Genomic DNA, 17,988 nt, shown 5'->3' with positions numbered 1-17,988 from the left:
TGATTTTCTTCTCCCTAATTTAGCATCCTACCCCACAAAAATATAAGTGTGTGGAGGGGGAGAGGAAAAAGAAATGTCTACAAGGAGCAGCAAGGGAGGGATCCCAAACTCCGTGAGGAGATCATCTGTCACCTGTCTTTATGGCAGTTTTAGAAGAAGATATGGCAGATTTAGTAGCAGCAGCTGTATCTTTACCAGGGTAAAGCAGCTCAGCTCTTTGCCCAAGCACAGGTGTCCTGTAGCCTTTGCAGCCCCAGACTTCTCTTGGCTGCCCACACAGCAGGGTCAGCTCTGGGAGTCTCTGTGTTCCTCTGAGCCAGATGTTCCCTTCCTGTGGCCATTACCTGCAGAATACAAGACTCCTCCAGACTGAGGTATCAGCCCAGGGTTGCGTGGCAGAGCTGGAAACAGTTACCCTGATCTTTAGAGCCTCTCCATTGCTCTTCATCTTGGCCATCAACATCACCCTGCTCTCTGAGGCTTGCTGGGGCCAAATGTACCTGCTGTAAGTAGAAACATATAGTGAAGTATTTCAGGAGGGGAAGTAACATTCCCCAAATGAACTCATCCTTTCAGTTCATGTGCTAGCAGCACAGGCTGTCACAGCTTTATTTTTAAATGGCCTTTCCCTTTATCACCAGAAAATTTTCTTCCTATTGACCTGAAGAGCACCAGCAATTCTTTCCTACCCACTGAACATGGTCATTGTTAATCTGAGCATGTTAAGACTAAAAGGGACAAGACGTGGAAGGTGTTTAACTTGATGGGAGCAAAGGGGAAGGGGTGAAGACCAACCTTGCTGAAGGTAGAATTGGATGTTTAAAATGGAAGTGAAGAGAGTACCTGTCTTAGACACGTGGTACCTGCCTCCGTATCCCAGAACACAACTGCGGCACAAAGACTCTTGACTGAGAACACACGGACAGCCACTGGTCTGGTGGAGTTAAGAGCAGCCTGAGGAACATGGCAGCATGTTCACATGGGTAGAACTGGGAGATTCAGAGTAAAAACCCAGCAAAAGCAGCTTGCACAGTACTGTCAGGTCACTGGGAAAACTCTTTGTAGCCAAAGTAAGGCTACAAAGAGTCAAGGTAACAGTCACTCAGGGACTCTTAGCATCTTTTTAAGTTAGACTTCAAGGATAAATTCAAGGCCAGGGGAAGGCAATGCAGTTTTAATAAGCACTGACTTATTTTGGCCAGGTTAGCATCAATAAACAGCCATTAGCTATGCAAAGGAGGATTTGCATACGCAGCATTTGAGGGTCAGGTTATGGCAAGACTGTCTCAAGTGAGGATGAAGGGTGGACCAGCCCTGCATGTAGAAGCTCTCAGCCTGGTGCTCATGCCAAGGTTCTTGAACCAAACAAATTCACCTGAAGCCCCTTCTTTGAAGTGTGCTGGAAATGATCCTACAATGTCCTACATCCTGGAAACAAGGATCTCCCTTTCCAAGGGGAGGGGGAAGAAAAGCCCAGAGGAAGAGTTGGAGCATTCAGCAAACAGAGGCAGGAGTGTTTGAGTTGCTGAGAGAGGACAAGCACACTGTTCTTTACATCCTACGCATTTTATAGGGGTGAAATGTATCTGTATAATGCACCCAAGGCTGGGCAGCACTTACATCAGCCTGTGGTAACTGCTAGGAGGGAGAAGGAAGAGTAGGAGCTTACAGAGCAGAAAGAATTGAACCCTTCTGCAGGACCCAGAAGGCAGGCAAGTCCTCCCCAAAATCAGTCACCTCCAGTCTCCTCCTATTTGTGTTTATGTGGAAAAATTCAAAAGCAGAGGCTAAGGTTGTGCCTTGGAATGACTTCTAACACAGCAAATCTCAATTTTAACAGTGAACTTCATCTACAGGGAAGAAAAAAAAAAACAAGTAAGTGCCAAATCACACCAATCCATCAGTAATTGTCTTTGCTGGTACAAATGTGTGTCTCTCATTCACACAATGCTAGAGGTTTAGAGCAAAGCAGAAATTCTCTTGCAGAGGTTTTTTTTTTTGTTTTGGTTGTTTTCTTTTGGTTTGGTTTTTTAATAGTATTTTAACTTTACCACAAAATATGAGTCTAATTAATCCCTGAAACTAGTGATATTACACTTGAAATGAGCCTGCCTGCTAAGCCTGAGGAGGTGGGAAAGCAAAGAATAAAAATATTCATATGCTTCTATTTGATTCCAATTCAGCCAAAGACCCAGCAAACACAGTTGCTTATTAGAGATAAGCCTTCATTTAAAAGTTAATTATAACAGTACTGACAAACTTAGGGGCTGAAGATGGTAAAGGTGAACTTTAATGACATTTTAATCACTAGAATGACTGTGAAGCTCTTTGTCTGCAGGGCCTCTGCAGAACCAGAGACATTTCTGCATCTCTGGGTACCACAGCTGAGAAATTGGGAAGAGAGTTGAACGTTGCAAGGAATACCCAAGTCTGGAAGTCCCCAGCAGACAGGTCTTTGTACAAAACCACCCACAGTGCAGAATGGAACCAGCTGTGCTTCACATGTGGGATGATCGTTGCTCTCTTGCTAATGGGTTTTTCAACACAGAGAGCCAAAGCATCCCCATTTCTGACAGCCATGAGCCAAGGTCCATTTGGCCTGTAATGGCAGTTGAGTGCATCAGTGCCTGCACCTCATCTTTAAAAATGTGTGTTATTGGCCTACAACAAATTTCCATAAAGAAAAAAAGAAAACAAAAATTAATATTTAAATGAAAATATTCAGTATTTTATTAGTAAGAAAAAAGTTTTATTTTTCTTAGGCCCATCACTGGAACAGTCTCTGAGACTTTGTAACTCTTGCCCCATCAACTCTGTTTTACCAACAAGCCTTTCTGTCCCCAGTTCAGCTGGCTCAGCCTTATCTCCTGCCCATGAGCAGACAGGCTCAGGCCCCAGAGCTTAGGGGTCCTTATGGGATGAGTGCAGAATGCCACAGGACTGCTGCCACTTCCCAGGCTCACAGCCAACTCCCTGTCTGACAGTACGTCTGACCCTGACCCTGCCTCCTGCTCCCAGAGAGGGTTCCTTTCCCTTTGGGCACCGCTCTTCCAGATGGAGACTGGGAGATGTTTCAGTGCTTTTTCCATCTGCCACCCCAAGACAGAGTGCACTTGTGTTTCTTTCAGAATCTATTTCTTCAAGGATTTCAGCTTATCTGTCACAGGTTATGCAGAGAGCAGCAGCCAGCCGGGCCCCTGTGCCTCCACAGTCCTCTTCTTGTGGATGCTGCCCAGCCCCACAGCTCCAGCACCCAGCTAAGTCCAGGAGACACCTGCTTACCTGCTCTGCCAGCTAAGCTGCCTTCGACAGTCACTACCCCTGATCAGGTATCCCTAGTGATTTTAATAACATGATATGTGATGGCAAGAAAAAACAATAACCCAAACCCTGATGTAAGATGCTTATGTCACAATCTTGAGACTCCTGCTTGGAGCAGATGCCTTATTAGCCATTTAATTCTCAGCTCCATGGCAAGGCACTGAAATGAGAGGAAATATAAAATCAACAAGGCAGCTGCAACCTAGCTTCATGTTCTCTCTCAAATTTAATAGAGATTCATGAGGCTTTACACTAATGTGCTGAGAGAAAAGGATTACGGGCTTCTTGCACCTCTCTTGGGTCTAAGGGAGGTGAATATCAGCAATCAGCACACAGATGATAAATGTCTGGTAGAAGTTATTCCAAGACCCAACTGTATTGATATCAAACAAGGCATTTCAGCTCATGTGGTGTGTCCAGTCCAGGCCAACCCGTCTCAAAACCATAAGCCCAGAGGTAAAGGAGCAGATCCATAACAGAGGACAGCGGTATCTGCTCTCGCCAGACTGTGCAGAATCCACACTGGCTCTTGTTCCACCATGAGGCTTTTAGCCCTTGCACACTGGTGTCCTTATGCTCTGAAGCCACTGTGCTGGCAGGCTGTGCCCATCCCACTGCCTCCCTGTCCCCTGCACATCAGCACAGTGCTCAGGACAATGTCCCCAAGGGCATGATCAGACACATGTTTCTTCCCCTTCCCTTTCCCCAGCACCCAGCATTAATTCTGTGTCTGCTGGACTGTGATACTGAGCCCTCCACCTTCCATGTGTCCTCCTCTTCTGCCCCTCTCTCCAAATGGGTTTTCCCATGGAGGTCCCAGGCTCCCATCCAGGCCCTGCCAGCAGCATTGCTGCCTGGGAGGAGCAGGAGCATCTTGGGGTGTGCTGGGCACATTAACGGGTCTGGCTACTGAACTCAGACCTGAGTCAGTGAGCTGTCAGGCCCAGCAGTGACACAGCAGCGCATGAGAGAGTCCCTCATGCTACAAAACGCAGCCCCTCTGGGAGAAAAGGACTCTGAACAGGGTCCCCAGGTAAGTGGTCAAAGCACCAAGCCTGAGTTCAAGAAGCATTTGGACAATGCTCTCAGGCACATGGTGGGATTTTTGAGGTATCCTGTGTAAGCCCAGGAGTAGGACTCCATGATCCTGATGGGTCCCTTCCAAAGCAGGTATCCTCTGATTCTCTGTGCTTTCCAGCACATAAGGAAAATTGACAACATTTTTACTTCAAAATGCAGTTCACTCTGATAAAAAGGAATGTACCTTGGGAAAGACATGCCACCTTGCATTCTAACTGTAGCCTCAGTAAGTCGTAAAACTTGCTGCTATATATTTTCTTTACCAGGCAGGGAACCTTGGCTGCCATTCAGGAGTGTGACTGGGATGTAATGGTAGCATTAAGCCCCAAAGCAACCTGGACTGTACTCAGTGGTACAAAAACAGCCCTGAAGGGGCTTGACTGAAACCAAACTGTACTGTAGCAATTACAGGACAGCTACTAAGAAAGAATCCTGACCTTAAAAGCCTTAATCAGATAGCAGGCAGGAGAGAGGAGTTATTTTTGCTCCGGTTTGTTGGTGTGGAAGCTGTTTGACAAAGGATGACATCAATTGCACAAACCTTGAGCTGAGCCAAGAGAGGAGCCTGAGGAACGATGCCGATTTCCTGACGAACCTGTGATTCTCCTGCCACGGGGTGAGCAGGTCAGGGCCACTGGCCATGCTGCAGGTGGGGGTGCCTGTTAAACGTGGGGACATATGTTACATGAGCGCACATCCAGAGCTGCTGTAAATAAAGCAGAGCATTACACAGGAGTTTATCCAGTGCCGTTCTGCTGCTCATGTCAAAGATACTGACCTGTTTATGCCCTGCACATCTCTTACTGAAAATAGCGGAGCAGATTTCACCTCAGCAGTATCCCCCCACAGAGCCAGCCTCTGTGCCCTCAGTGAATGATAATAGCTGCCGTGCCATTGCCATTCCCATGCAGTAAAGCATGTTGGAAGCTGTTCCTTCCTTTTTGTTCTCAACAGGGATCATTGCTCCTTCCAGCACTGCGAAAGCCAGACCAAAAGAAAAGCCAGTGGTTTCCCAGCAGAGGTGTTTCATAAATTTACCACTTTGCTGTGAGGAGATGCAGGCACAAACTGGCATCAGAGGCTCTCAAAGGCTTCAGGACTTCCTGTTGCTGGTGCAGAACAGATCCCCAGCAGGAAGAGGCCACCCCAATCAGCAACAGAAAGCACAGAATATTGGGCATGTTCAGTCCCAGCCAGGGCTGAGGGCACAACAGAAGCTTCACTCACTTCTCCAATTTATCAGAGAAAGAAGGGGTGCATTGTTGGTTTTGTACGTCTGAGGTACTGTCAGCCTTAAGCCAACAAGATATCACGCAAGAATTATTTTGAGCAATTCAAGGTTAGTTTTTGTTGCTTTTTTCTTTAACTTTCCAGCAGCAATCCATTTTCATTTTGCACATGGACACATTCAATAGCGCAGGCACTGAGTGCTCTTAGGCAAAGCACAGGCAAGAATTCAGATAAAGAAAAAAAAAAAATCTGGGTTTTTGTCCAGTCTTTCAATTAACTTTGTTGGCAATCTGTAACAAAGAATTCATAAAAATCTTGAGGCACTTTTTACAAGCAAGATGGAAAGCAGTTGGGTTTTTTGTTCTTTTTTCCATCTTGCAGGAAATTTCCTTTTCTGTCTTTGAAGCAAGAGAAAACACATCAATAAAGAACGAATTTCCAAAAACTTTCTTTGACTCACAGGCAACCTGAAATTATACACCCTAATTCACTTCAAGCATGCCTGGCTCAGCTGTGCAAGCGTCATTCCTAGAGGCAAATGCTACGTTTCTGAACGACAATCCATTAAGCACCACCACAGTTCCCCTCCCTGCCTTCCCACCCTGGGCTAGACTGCACATCCACTCAGTCTCCTTGCCCCCTTTGGCACGCCAAGTCCCTTAGCTCAGCTCTGACTGCTGGCACGAGCAGCAGAGTTGCCTATGAGCATCACCATCCCTTGATTTCTCTCCTACACACCCAAAATCTCATAATACAGAAAGAAACCCAACCATTCCTGATGCAAAATACCTGCAGAAAAAGAGCTGGGAACTTTGCTCCCTCCTTCATCACCCTCCATCAATGTCTTTCTCTGGGCCTTAACACAAATCTTTTGATGGATGTTACTGGGTAGCCCAGCAGGGACTGCAGTCACACCACCACCAGCTACCACTCTCCAAACATTTCGGTCTCATGAAAACCCTCCAGCAACTTCAGTGAAACCCTGGAGCTCTGGTTTTATTACTGAGAAAGAGTCAGATGTCATCTCCTTCACAAGAAAAGAAAATGTCATAAAAAGGCCCTTGAACTGCTCAGGTGGCCTCCAGCAGCCAGGAATGTGCCAGGTGTGCCAGGTCACAGCAAGCACCAAGAGGGGCACTGCTCACTATCTTTGGCTTTGCTCAGATAGAAGCATTTGGAGAATGCTTAAACCACTGAATCCGGCTCCTGTCCTGGCACACTGCTCTCAGTTCATCAGCCTATGTGAATTTACCAGCACATATAGAAGTATTTGTACAGGGGAGTGGGTGAATTTCTCCATTGAGTCACCCATCTGTTAACTCTCCCGGAAAAATTGTGTATATTGCTTCAATTACAGAGAGACACATTGAAAAAAGATATGAGGGTCACCAGATCTGCTGTTCATATCATACGTGTGTGGAGATGAAGGTGGCAGCCATTTGCAACTCACTGAAAGCTGTCAGGAATGAGACAGAACAACGGGGTCCTGAGAACATCACGTTCTGAGCACTGGCACCTACTGACAGGTTTTCATCAAGGAGGAGAGGGAAAAACAAAGCTCTGCTTTGGACCTGATAAGTGGATGTCCCTGGAGCATTCCAGTAAGATCTGCAAGAGAAAAATAAGCACAGACTCCCGGACTTACATGAATTATGTATATAAAGAGCTTTGTGAGAAAACAGTTAACAGTAACTAAGACCAGGTAGGCAGTAAACTTTTGAAGGTTGTAGCAATGGTATAAAGTGCTATGGGGATGGTCATGATTGCCTTTATTTTCCTGTTTGTACACATCCACTCTTACATCCATGAAAATGTATGCAGGCTTTTCCCTAGCAATGCTTTTTTCTCCTTGGACTTCTCAAGTTTCCCCGTTCCTGATCCCACTGTCCCTGTAACTTTTCCTCATTGTTGCACCCCTGTCTGTTCCCTGTTAGAAATTCTTCCCTCCTTTTGATCGCTTTCCCAGTCTGGGCTATCTTGGCAAGTGTGGGGCTTTCCTTTCAAGAAGGTTACATATTCTTAGTGCTACTTGATCAACAGAATTTAAACTGAGTAGCCAAGAACAGAGCTGGGACACTCAAATTCATTGCTCAAAGGTGTCTCATGCACAGCCCACCTCCTCCTACCAGCACTTAGGGCCACTACCTCCCAGTATCAGCTTTCTGGATGTTAACATGCTTCTTATGACTCAAGAGTCTGCAAAAACAGAGCACTGTTGCTCATGCTGACTTTCCTGGTGGCCCTGCAGCTTGGGGTACAAGCAGAGATATTGTGCTGATGTTCATAATAGTGGCTAAATGCTGAGCCACATTCCAACAAGCTCCAAGCACTAACCAGTTTACTACCAAGGAGATGGAGATTCCATCACACCATCCATATGCAGCTGTGTGTCTCCCTGGAAAAAGCTGTTGTGTTCCTCAGTGAGTAGCTCAGAATAAAAAGAAAAGCATATGTTTAAAGCCTAGCCTGCTGATTATCAAATTCATTGCTGGTTTGAGAGAACACAAGTTGAACAGAATTAATGAATTGTGCCAGCTGCAAAACTTCTGGCAGATGGAGTAGAAAAATAGCAGCCCAGGATGCTGGGAATGATCTTTACCTCTTTTGAAGGAGATGTTTCTACAATGAATATATTTAGGTGATGAAAAAAACTCTTGTGCAAAGACGAACTTCCTTTTTCTTCCATCTTTCTTTGAAATAATTATTTCAAACACAACAGCTCTTCAGAAGATCTTCAGTAGGATTATAAAAATATCCCAGAATGGACCAATTGCTGCTGAAGAAAGAATGATTACTAAGGCTCAGCTTTTACTTTTTTTTTTTTTTTTAATTAGATAGACACTTTACAGCCCTGAAAACTCCATGTTTCAAGATCTGTCATTTTTAGCTATGCATTCATCTTTTTGGTTCACATCAACCACCATCATCTGTTAAGCCAATAGTTATCTTCCCTACCTATCTCCAAGATGTCCTGAATGAACCCATCGCAGTCAAGGAAGCCTTCAGCACTCGTGACGTTGGGAAGAAGAAAAGGCACACACAGATCAGAAGGAATCAGGCAGGAGAAGTTTCTTCATCCATCACCACTGAGCTTGATTTGTAAATCAAAGTATAAACTTATCTCCTTATCTATGTGAAGGTATTTAAGATGCAGAGACAAAGAAAACTGCCATGCCGTATTATGTGCATTTACTGTCCAGATTTCAAAAGCCAAGCATTTAATCTATTTAAAAGTAAGTCCAAAGGCAATTTTAGTGTAGGATACAGCTGAAAATTGGGTAGCTAAGCTCTAGAAAAGGTTAGAGAAGTCTTATAGAGAATCTCTGGCACTGGGAAACCTCAGTCCATATCTGCATTACCGGAAGTGAATTTCTTATCAAATGCTGTGATCGCACAACAGGGGTGCAGACACCTCGGTGTAGGAGTGTACCTGCAGTCCAGTGCAGTCCACAGTTTTTAACCTCATTGCACAGTAAAACAAATATATGATCTCGGAAGTAGAGAGTGGCAATCTGCAACCATACACTACAACCCAGCATCACACTACTATCTCTCTTGGTCTCAGTTTAAGCTTTTCTTTCTTGTCACCTCTGAGCTATGCTGAAAGGTTTCAGAAAATACACACTGCCCTTAAGCCCTTGGTTCTGCACCACTGAACAAAGCAAAGAAGTGAAATTACCTTGATTTTTCTTACACGGAACCAAAGTGATCCATACATCACATAAGGACACAGCTGGAGAGCTGAGACCTGTACATGCTCCCACACAGAGCCAGCCCAGTGTTCTGGCTACGCCATGGTTCTGCTTTACTTCCAGAGTTCCAAAATCTTTAGCTTCATTTTTCCCTCTTTCAGTTGCCCTGCTTGTCATGTTAATATGCTGTTATAAGGAATAACACTTCAACCTCCTGGTCAGCAAACATGCAGTCTGAGAGTATAGTGACAGACGACAAGCACATTTTGTGAACAGTTGCTAACTATCAAAGCCTTTTGATAATATTTATCCAAATAAACTAACAGGTAGAAAGCTCAGTGCAATTAGCAGAAGTGCCCAAGGCTTGATGCTGTGCACTTGGACAGAGTTTAATTAGTGACACAGCAACATTTTTGTACAAATCCTGACAATTAAAGCCAACAGCTGAAAACATTTACAATGCCAGGATAAACTGTGCCCAGATAAAAATTGAAATGAATATAAATTAAAACTTAAGCCATAACCCAGATTTCTAAAGGCACTTGCAAATCTCTCTGACCAGCAGCATTTGAGAACAGCAGAGCTGTGGGCTGACAGAGTTCAGGTTATATTTTGGTTGTGGAAGGACTGCTTTGTTGTTTTTCTTTTTGCTTTAACTCAAAAAGCTGAAATGCTTCTAAATTTTGTGGCGGCCAACACAGGAGAAACAGCACACCAATAAAGAACCCTTCTTCTTACTTGTAATTTCTGCACTCCTGTTTTTGCCTGTGGCCTCACAAGAATCCTTCCAGCCAGGAGCAGCACGCCCACAAGGGCACACTAACCTAATGTCCTCCTTCATCCACAGAGAATGTAGGCTGAAGGACACAGATGAACTCCTCTCCCTGCAAGCTAACAAAGCAGTGACCGCCTGCAGGAAGAGGAGAGAAGCACTCACAGGATTCTCCAGTCCTCGACAGCAGCAACTCCCTTGAGCCTGCAAGTGGGAACCTGTGTCCCCCTCCAATCAAGCTTTTGTTATGAACATGGGTCTATAAAGATAACAGTAGATTCGGAAATTTGGAGCTCCTCTTTCTCATCAAGTTTTGTTACAAAAACTCCAAGCAACATAATTTAAAATATTACATGGAAAAGGCAAATCCCTCCACTTTTTCTGCAGCAGCAGAGAGCTTTTACCTTCCCTTTGGTGAGGGTAAGCATTTCTGCAGAACATCTTACAGTGCTTCTCCAAGGGAATGAGATGGTTATTTTCACTGACAGCACCAGCCCCTCTTCCTGTTTCCCACTCCATGCAGCATGTCACGAACCTCACATGTAAAAATGAAAAATAACATTTTACAGCAAGGAATTAGCCTGTTATGGTTTCTGTTGATAGGGAGAATTGAAAAGGCAGTTTCACCATGCTACAAATTAGCTGCTTAATATATTCATTTTCTCCCTTTTGAGTTTTCATGGGCACTTCTAAACACTGTAGAGGCTCATCCTTCAGATAGCCCACTTAAAAAGAAAGATTCAGTGAATCAGTGTTCAATACAGCACTGTTTACAGCATTTTTCCTTGTTATTTCAGGACATCAATGGTTGATAGAATAAAACTCAATCAATTTGATTTGCTGGTCACAGGTCTCACTTTCTTTCCATATGTAGGCTGCTGACTTTTTTTGACAGAAAAACTTTTGTATCACAATATGCTTCATCTTCTTCATGAAACCAGAGTTCCAGGTAGCTGTGCTTACAGTCACACTTGAACCAGGCCTATGCACTTTAAGATTTAACCCATAGCTGTCCCTCCTCTCATAAAAGAACTGAAGTCTCCTGAATCTTTCAGTCGCCAGCACTGCTTTCTGAAAGCAGTCCTGAAGTTATTTGTCCCATAAGTCAGTAAGAGCTCAATGCCAGTGTGAAGAGCAGATGTGCCAGAGCAGTGCAGCAAACAGAGGCAAGATATTGTACAATTTATCTTTACAGTGGGACAGCACCACATCCTCTCCTCCCCAGTCCTGGGCAGGCAGTGGATGGCCTCATCCTCAACGGGCACTACTTGACCTTTATTTTCATACTGCTTTGACTGGTAAATAAGGAACACCTCCCTGTTTTCCTGCCATTGTCTGAAGCTGTGCCTAACAAACCCACATATGGAACTCAAATTACACCTGCCTGCCAGCAAGCAGCCACCTCTACACAACATCATTTGATAAATCAAATGATCATCTAGAATGCTTTCCAGAGAGTTGAGCTATGTGCTGAACACTGAAATACCCCCCTAAGAAGGTGGAGAAAAGGAAGTGTGATTCACATGTCGTTATTTATTGGCAGACCATTCACAGTCCTGGGCGCTGTGGTATAGACAGGAGGATTTGGAAGGCTTTTTTGAGAGAGTCCCTTCTGCAAAGATCAGGCATTTTCAAGGAGGCTCTGCACAACTTCCCCAGTATTAACTTCTGCCGAGGGACTAGGTAGTGTATGGAGAGATTTGTACAACAGACTGAACAAGATTTTGGCTGAACTCAAACTATGTAAGAATAAGTAATGGGAAGCTGTTTCTTAAGGTAACAGGTCATTTATAGAAGATTGTTGAGAAGATGCTTTTGTGCGGCTGACAATGCCTGAATGAAATCAGAGACTCTTCAGTGACTTTACAGAAACTGCAAATAGAGCCTACTTTGCTGAAGCATTTATTAAGGTGTAAAACTCATTACTAGCAAAGGGGTAAAAGCTGTAAAACTTTGGTCTTGAAAGTTCTAGTGTTCAGATGATGAAAGACCTTGAAGAACAGCATTTTGAAAGAGCTGTCAGGTTCAGAGTTAGAACTGAGCTTTGAGGTACTCATTAGAAACACAGAAATCCAGGCTAGGGTACTAACTTTAAATGGAACAAGCTGGACCAGTCATAAGTGAGTCAGCAGCCAAGCAGAATGCACATACCACAAGCAAAAAAGTACTTAGAGGCTTCTGGGGACTTGCTGCTTTCATCCATCAGAGCTCCACTCACAAACAGAACAACAAATCAGAGACTGTATGGAGATCAGCGTGCTAAAGGACCAACAATGTATTTTCCTGAGCATCAAATCAATTGCTGGCTGCCCAAACTTGTTGCTTTTTCCAGACTTGGCAAGATGTTTTTGAGAATCTTCAGCAAGGTGAAATGGGAAGGGATAACTTCAAAGCATGAAAAACAGTGGCCAAGTGCATTACCTTGAGGCACTGCTACAGAACACTGACAAACAGGACTGGTGCAGGCAGGCCACTTACGGAAGGAAATTTTCCACAACGTAAATCTTATTTATGGATAAATAGTAATATTTACTGTAGGCATATTTTTAAGCATAAAGGTAAAGAATATTCTTTCTTTATAAAATAGTTCATATCTTGTGTTCGCTCGTGGCTTGAATAAGACCACCACATTAGTGCTCTTCTGCACTGTCACAAGGAAATACTGATGTTAGCAAGACAGAAAGCCTAAATTTCAGGGACATTTCAGCACACTGGACACAGTTAAGAGAGCAAGTTGAAACTGTGCACCTGGGGAATCTCAGTATTGCCCTGTCTCCTGGTGAGCAGCCAGTCCAGAGAGCAGAGGTCCCTCACCCCCGCACATCCTCAATCGCTGTTTCTATTTCCGTCTCTCTGTGAGATGGCACCACTTCCCCACAGCAAGGCTGAGCTGCTTCTTGCTTCAAATAGAGACACAGACAATCAAACCAACCCCCTGCCTACTAAATGGCATTGAAATGATTCGCCCTTGCCAAATAAAGATCTACCTAACTCAGATGTTACAGAAAGCATATTCCTAGCTTTCTTAAATCAGAACCTCTGCCTTAGGCTGGGAGGACTGTCAGAAAGAGGAAGCAAGTGCAATGACTTTGAAGGCCAGTAGCTCCACCATTTCCATAAAGAAAGTCTGATTGCATACTGCCTGTTATCCACAGCTCCACATAAAGTAGTCTTTATTCTGGGAAGAAAACACAGAATTGCTTCTGCCTCTGAAGAGATAAGACTTCATTTGTTGGCAAAGTTGCACTGGCCTTAAAATCCAGCAAATTTTCACTGCCACAGTATGAGAACAGCAGCTTTTCAGCACCTATTATTGTGCCCAAGTTCAAAAAACTATCACGGTACCATCAAAACCATTAGGCTGTCAGACTCAAGTTGAATGACTTTTTGCCAGTGAAGAAATACTGGACGACCTCCATCAGATTTGTCAGCATAGCTCACTCATTTCTACAGTATTGTTTTAAATTCAACACATAATATCACTCTTTGTCCAATTTGTCTCCTTGTCTACAATGCTTTAAAACAGAAATAGCTTTAGGAAAGGATGAAAGATGTGTTTAATTTCTTCCAAGTGTGATACCATTAAAGTCATTAGCTGATATTGGTTCCAACAGGAGATTATGAACAGTGGGAATTTAACGTGCTCCTTCTGTAGAATTAAGAGACACATGTCTCAGTGTTTCTGTGTGCAGTAACAGCTTAAGGCTGTCAATTTACACCACTTCCTGATTAAAAACATCACACAAGCTTACACCTATTTCAGAAGTACAAATAGAAGATGCAACTGAAGACAAATTTTTATGTGATGTACAAAGGTTTAAAGCATAAGAAATTTTTTGCAATGGGATGTATGGATTCAGGGAGCGTTTTAATTGGATCATGAAGCTGCCAGTATTCAGCTAAGAGATTTCCCAGATTACACTGGATATTATTTTTAAATATAACTTTAATGAAGTAGAATGAGTTCAGTAAAAGCTACTTAAGTTTACTGGCTTTGACCAGACAATTTCTACTGCCTGTGGTAACACACAGGGCATTCAGCCTGGGACTTAACATATGCCTGCAAAGCTAGTCCGAAGCCATGGGGACAGCTTCACTAAAGATATGCAAGTGGAGGCAAACAGACCCTCTGTGGATAACAGCAGCCGGTGAATTAGACTCAAGCAACAAGGGTCACGGAGCATGAGGTCCCTGGAGGAGGAAGCTGGGAGCTCAAAACAGCAACACAGGTGACAGGACAGGGATGTCTCCAGCCTGAGCACAGCCCTGTGAGCCCAAGAACAGCGGCTGGCATCAGTGAGTGAAGGTCTCACACAGTCTGCTCAGGACTATTAAGGTCTACTGCCGCACCCAAGGCCCTGACAGTGAGAACACAGATGAGCTGGAAATGTCTCCCCACTGATAAACAGCAGCACAACTCTCAGGGCCACTGTGATCCAAACAGAGAAGGGAACCCCACAAGATCATCTATTGCTTGCAGTGGCAATTCCAAGAAAACTATTAACTTGCTAACTCACAGCTTTCACAACTCATGATTACACTGAGTAAACTGGAGGCTTCTTATTATGCAACTACATTAAGTGTTTTGTTCTGGGAATATAAAACAATGCACTGGGGCATCTAAAGGACTTTTATTCCTCTGTCTGTCATTATTACACCATTACACTTAAATCCTACACATCTTACCATAAGAATCCAAGGCAATAAGAGGTTTACAGCTGCAACTGTATCTCTGGAGTAGATCCGAGAAAAGTCCTAGCACGTCTTTTCACTCCGTGTTGAGTGTCCACTATGAGAAGGTTTCCAGGTGAGGTCAAGGTGATAAAGCTCTCTAATTTACCTTGGAGCACAGACGTCTTACTAAAAAAGGACTGCAATGATACCATTGTAACACAGGCTTCACCCAGCCCACCATTTTCTTACAGCAAAGCCTTATGATTTTGATAAAAATCTTTTAATCGTTGCACTTGGTGATTTATAATCTTTACCGTGCATAAGCTAAAAAAAGCTCAAAGACCTGCAGACAGTGTACTAGTGATTGCCTCAACAGCTCAAGGCTGAAATATCACCTCTCACTTACTTGACCCAAGGTGGAAAAATGCTCATATTTTCATCAGTCCTTACAATATAAGTTTTTCCTTTCCATTTTGTCTTAGAAAATTAATTAGAATTTCAGAAAGAAGGAACTAAGGCTACAGATTTTGTTTCCTTTCTTGTTATAGCAAACCCTCTGACCTATTTCTTGATCAATTAAGGGTAGGTTTTTTTCAAGCTTTAGCATTTTTGGAGGAGTAAAGCTTTTATAACAAGCCAGAGCCAGTAATTTAACTGAAAGTGCCCACAATCACCCCAGGTGCCATATCCTAATAAATAATGTTGCAGATACTCATCTTTGGATTGCATTTTAATGAGAAACCCCAAATCCTCCTAACATTTTAATAGAGGAAATATAAGCATATATGGAACTTCCCTCTGGAAAAAGACATCCTTAGGACTATTTTACAGGGAACAGGAAAATAAAAATCTGAGATCCCCAGATAACACCAGTTTCCCTGCCGTGAGGCATCATATCTGCCACTCTGCGCTGTTTGGGGAGATCAGCACCTGCTCTCCTCCAGCCTTGCATACTGGGATTGCTTGTACCCAAGCAGGCAGCTGTATCTGTTACACTGTCAAGTATCAACAAGAACTCATCTTACTTCCTATGCAGAGATCATAATTTTAACACTCAGTGTAAAGAGAAAAATGAGTTTGTCAGCAGGCAACCATTGCACGTGAAGCCATTTTGTCCTTATCAGAGAAAAGTCCTATCATGTCTCCTGAGGAAAGCGTGGCAGCAAGCCAGAGACAGCAGATTATCACCATCACTTTTTAAATGGTCTGGCAGAGCTTTTTATAATGTTTGTCATGCTGTGTGTTCAGGATTAACTGTTGCCACAAGATTATAATCTTCATCCAAATTAAAGATATTAAGTTAATATCAGGGAAGTTTCAAGTACCCTGAAAGGTAAAAATGGATTTGTTATAAATGCTCACAACTTGCTTTAAGATTACAGAAAATGCAGTAGGGTGAATATACCTCCTCTGTAATCCCGAGCAGGGAAAATTAAGGCAAAAAGCAAAGACATGTTTTGCATCAAGATTTATCAGGAATCCGATGGTTCAAACAGAGTAACAACAGCAATACCACTCCAGCTGCTACCAGAAAGACCAAAAGCTCATCAGCATGCAGGCAGATTTTCGTTTCCAGCCAAATGCTCCAATAAAGCCTTTTCCTTTTACATGTAATATTTCACTGAACTACACTTCTGTGCTGAAGGGATCTGTCTAAAAGCAAAACAAGATATTTAGACCATGCAATTAAATCACAAATGAAAAAATAAAAAAACACTGAACTTTTAAGATTTGCATTTATAGAATTTCAAGCACATTTTCATGATATAGGCAAGTTATTTTCATCTTGTAAATTAACAATGTTAAATTAGTGCAGTGCTGTACTTTATGCTTTCAGATATGGCATCATAATGGCAAAAGGAAAACTAGCAAATAAGATGTCTTAGCAGTTTACTAACCTCAATCTACAAGTCTTTTATTTCTTTGCTTAATATAATTAGTTGCTGGTTAGGGGTGGAAGAAGAAGAATAGGTAATAAATGCAATTTAATTAAGTAGAAATTTAATTAAATAGGATTTCTTAATAAAATGTCTTCACAAAATAGTCATTGCCTTAAATCCAAGAAAACATTTATTTTAAATGTCATCATTTGTTGCCCCACTAAAAAACGAAGAATATAATTTTGATGTTTCTAATGCATGAAGCTTACAAGTGAGAACATGTATGTTCCTTCTAAGAGAAAGGGAAAAGATAGGCTATCACATTACAGACGAAAAGGCCCTTCCAAAGTTGTTTGGAAATCCAATATTAACATTCCAAGTCCTAGTTTGTTACACTTATGCAGAGAAAATAAGTACCTACAGCTCAAGAGTTGCCTGAATTACTGTATTTCACTGAGTTGAAAGCAAACCAATCTCACAATATGTAGCTTTCACACAACTGAGAAACTTGGAAAACCAAAACTACTTAGTGACTACTCAGGAGCTGACACAGGGCTTTCCTCATGGCTACTCAGAGCCTGCTTTCCTCCAACCAAAGTGCTCCTGATTTTTTAACTCCCTGTTGCAGCAATCTTGTGTATTTCTCACCAGAAAAAAGATTCTGGCAATACAGCCAGGTGATCCAGGGCCTTTTTAGGCCTGTTGGTGCATGGAAATGTAGCAAGGAACTGAATACATACAGTTTTGTGGATGGGAGGTGGGCTGTGAGGTGCCATCTGATCCAGAACCAGACGCTTAGGGATTGTGCTGCAAATTCATACCTGGAAAACAGACATTTTAAAATTTCACAATTTGAAGTTTTTAAGACACTTTCCTGACACTGGTCACACATTCTCCTAATATACCAGACACCTGAAATTGCACTCACTGTATCACAAGCTCCGTGCTGTATTTACGAGTAGTTATAATACAGCCGGTGTCTGTAATGAGTCCAAAAAAAGCTGCATTGATTTCCAAATGTGAAATTATTCTGGTAAAGCAGTTCAAGCCCTTTTACAACTCCTTTATTTTTTAGGAAAATAAAAAAAGCGTAATGAAAACACTACTACTTTTTAGAGAATACAGCTCCTCATGAGACTGCTAAATGCAAACAAACCTCAGTAAAAAAAAAAAAGACTCTATAAAAATGCAGTTTAATCTAAATTTTTCTCGAGCTAAACACTTCATTTCCTGACATATCACAAAAGGGATTAAAAAAAAGGAGAAGACTAGAAGACTTGCTCATAGAAAGAGAAAATATTCTAGGAAGTCCTAAAAGCACCAACCTTCCCAAAAAGAA

The sequence above is a fragment of the Haemorhous mexicanus genome, chromosome 19, assembly GCF_027477595.1.
Source record: "Haemorhous mexicanus isolate bHaeMex1 chromosome 19, bHaeMex1.pri, whole genome shotgun sequence".
Taxonomy (NCBI): domain Eukaryota; kingdom Metazoa; phylum Chordata; class Aves; order Passeriformes; family Fringillidae; genus Haemorhous; species Haemorhous mexicanus.
This window is presented reverse-complemented; position numbering follows the sequence as displayed.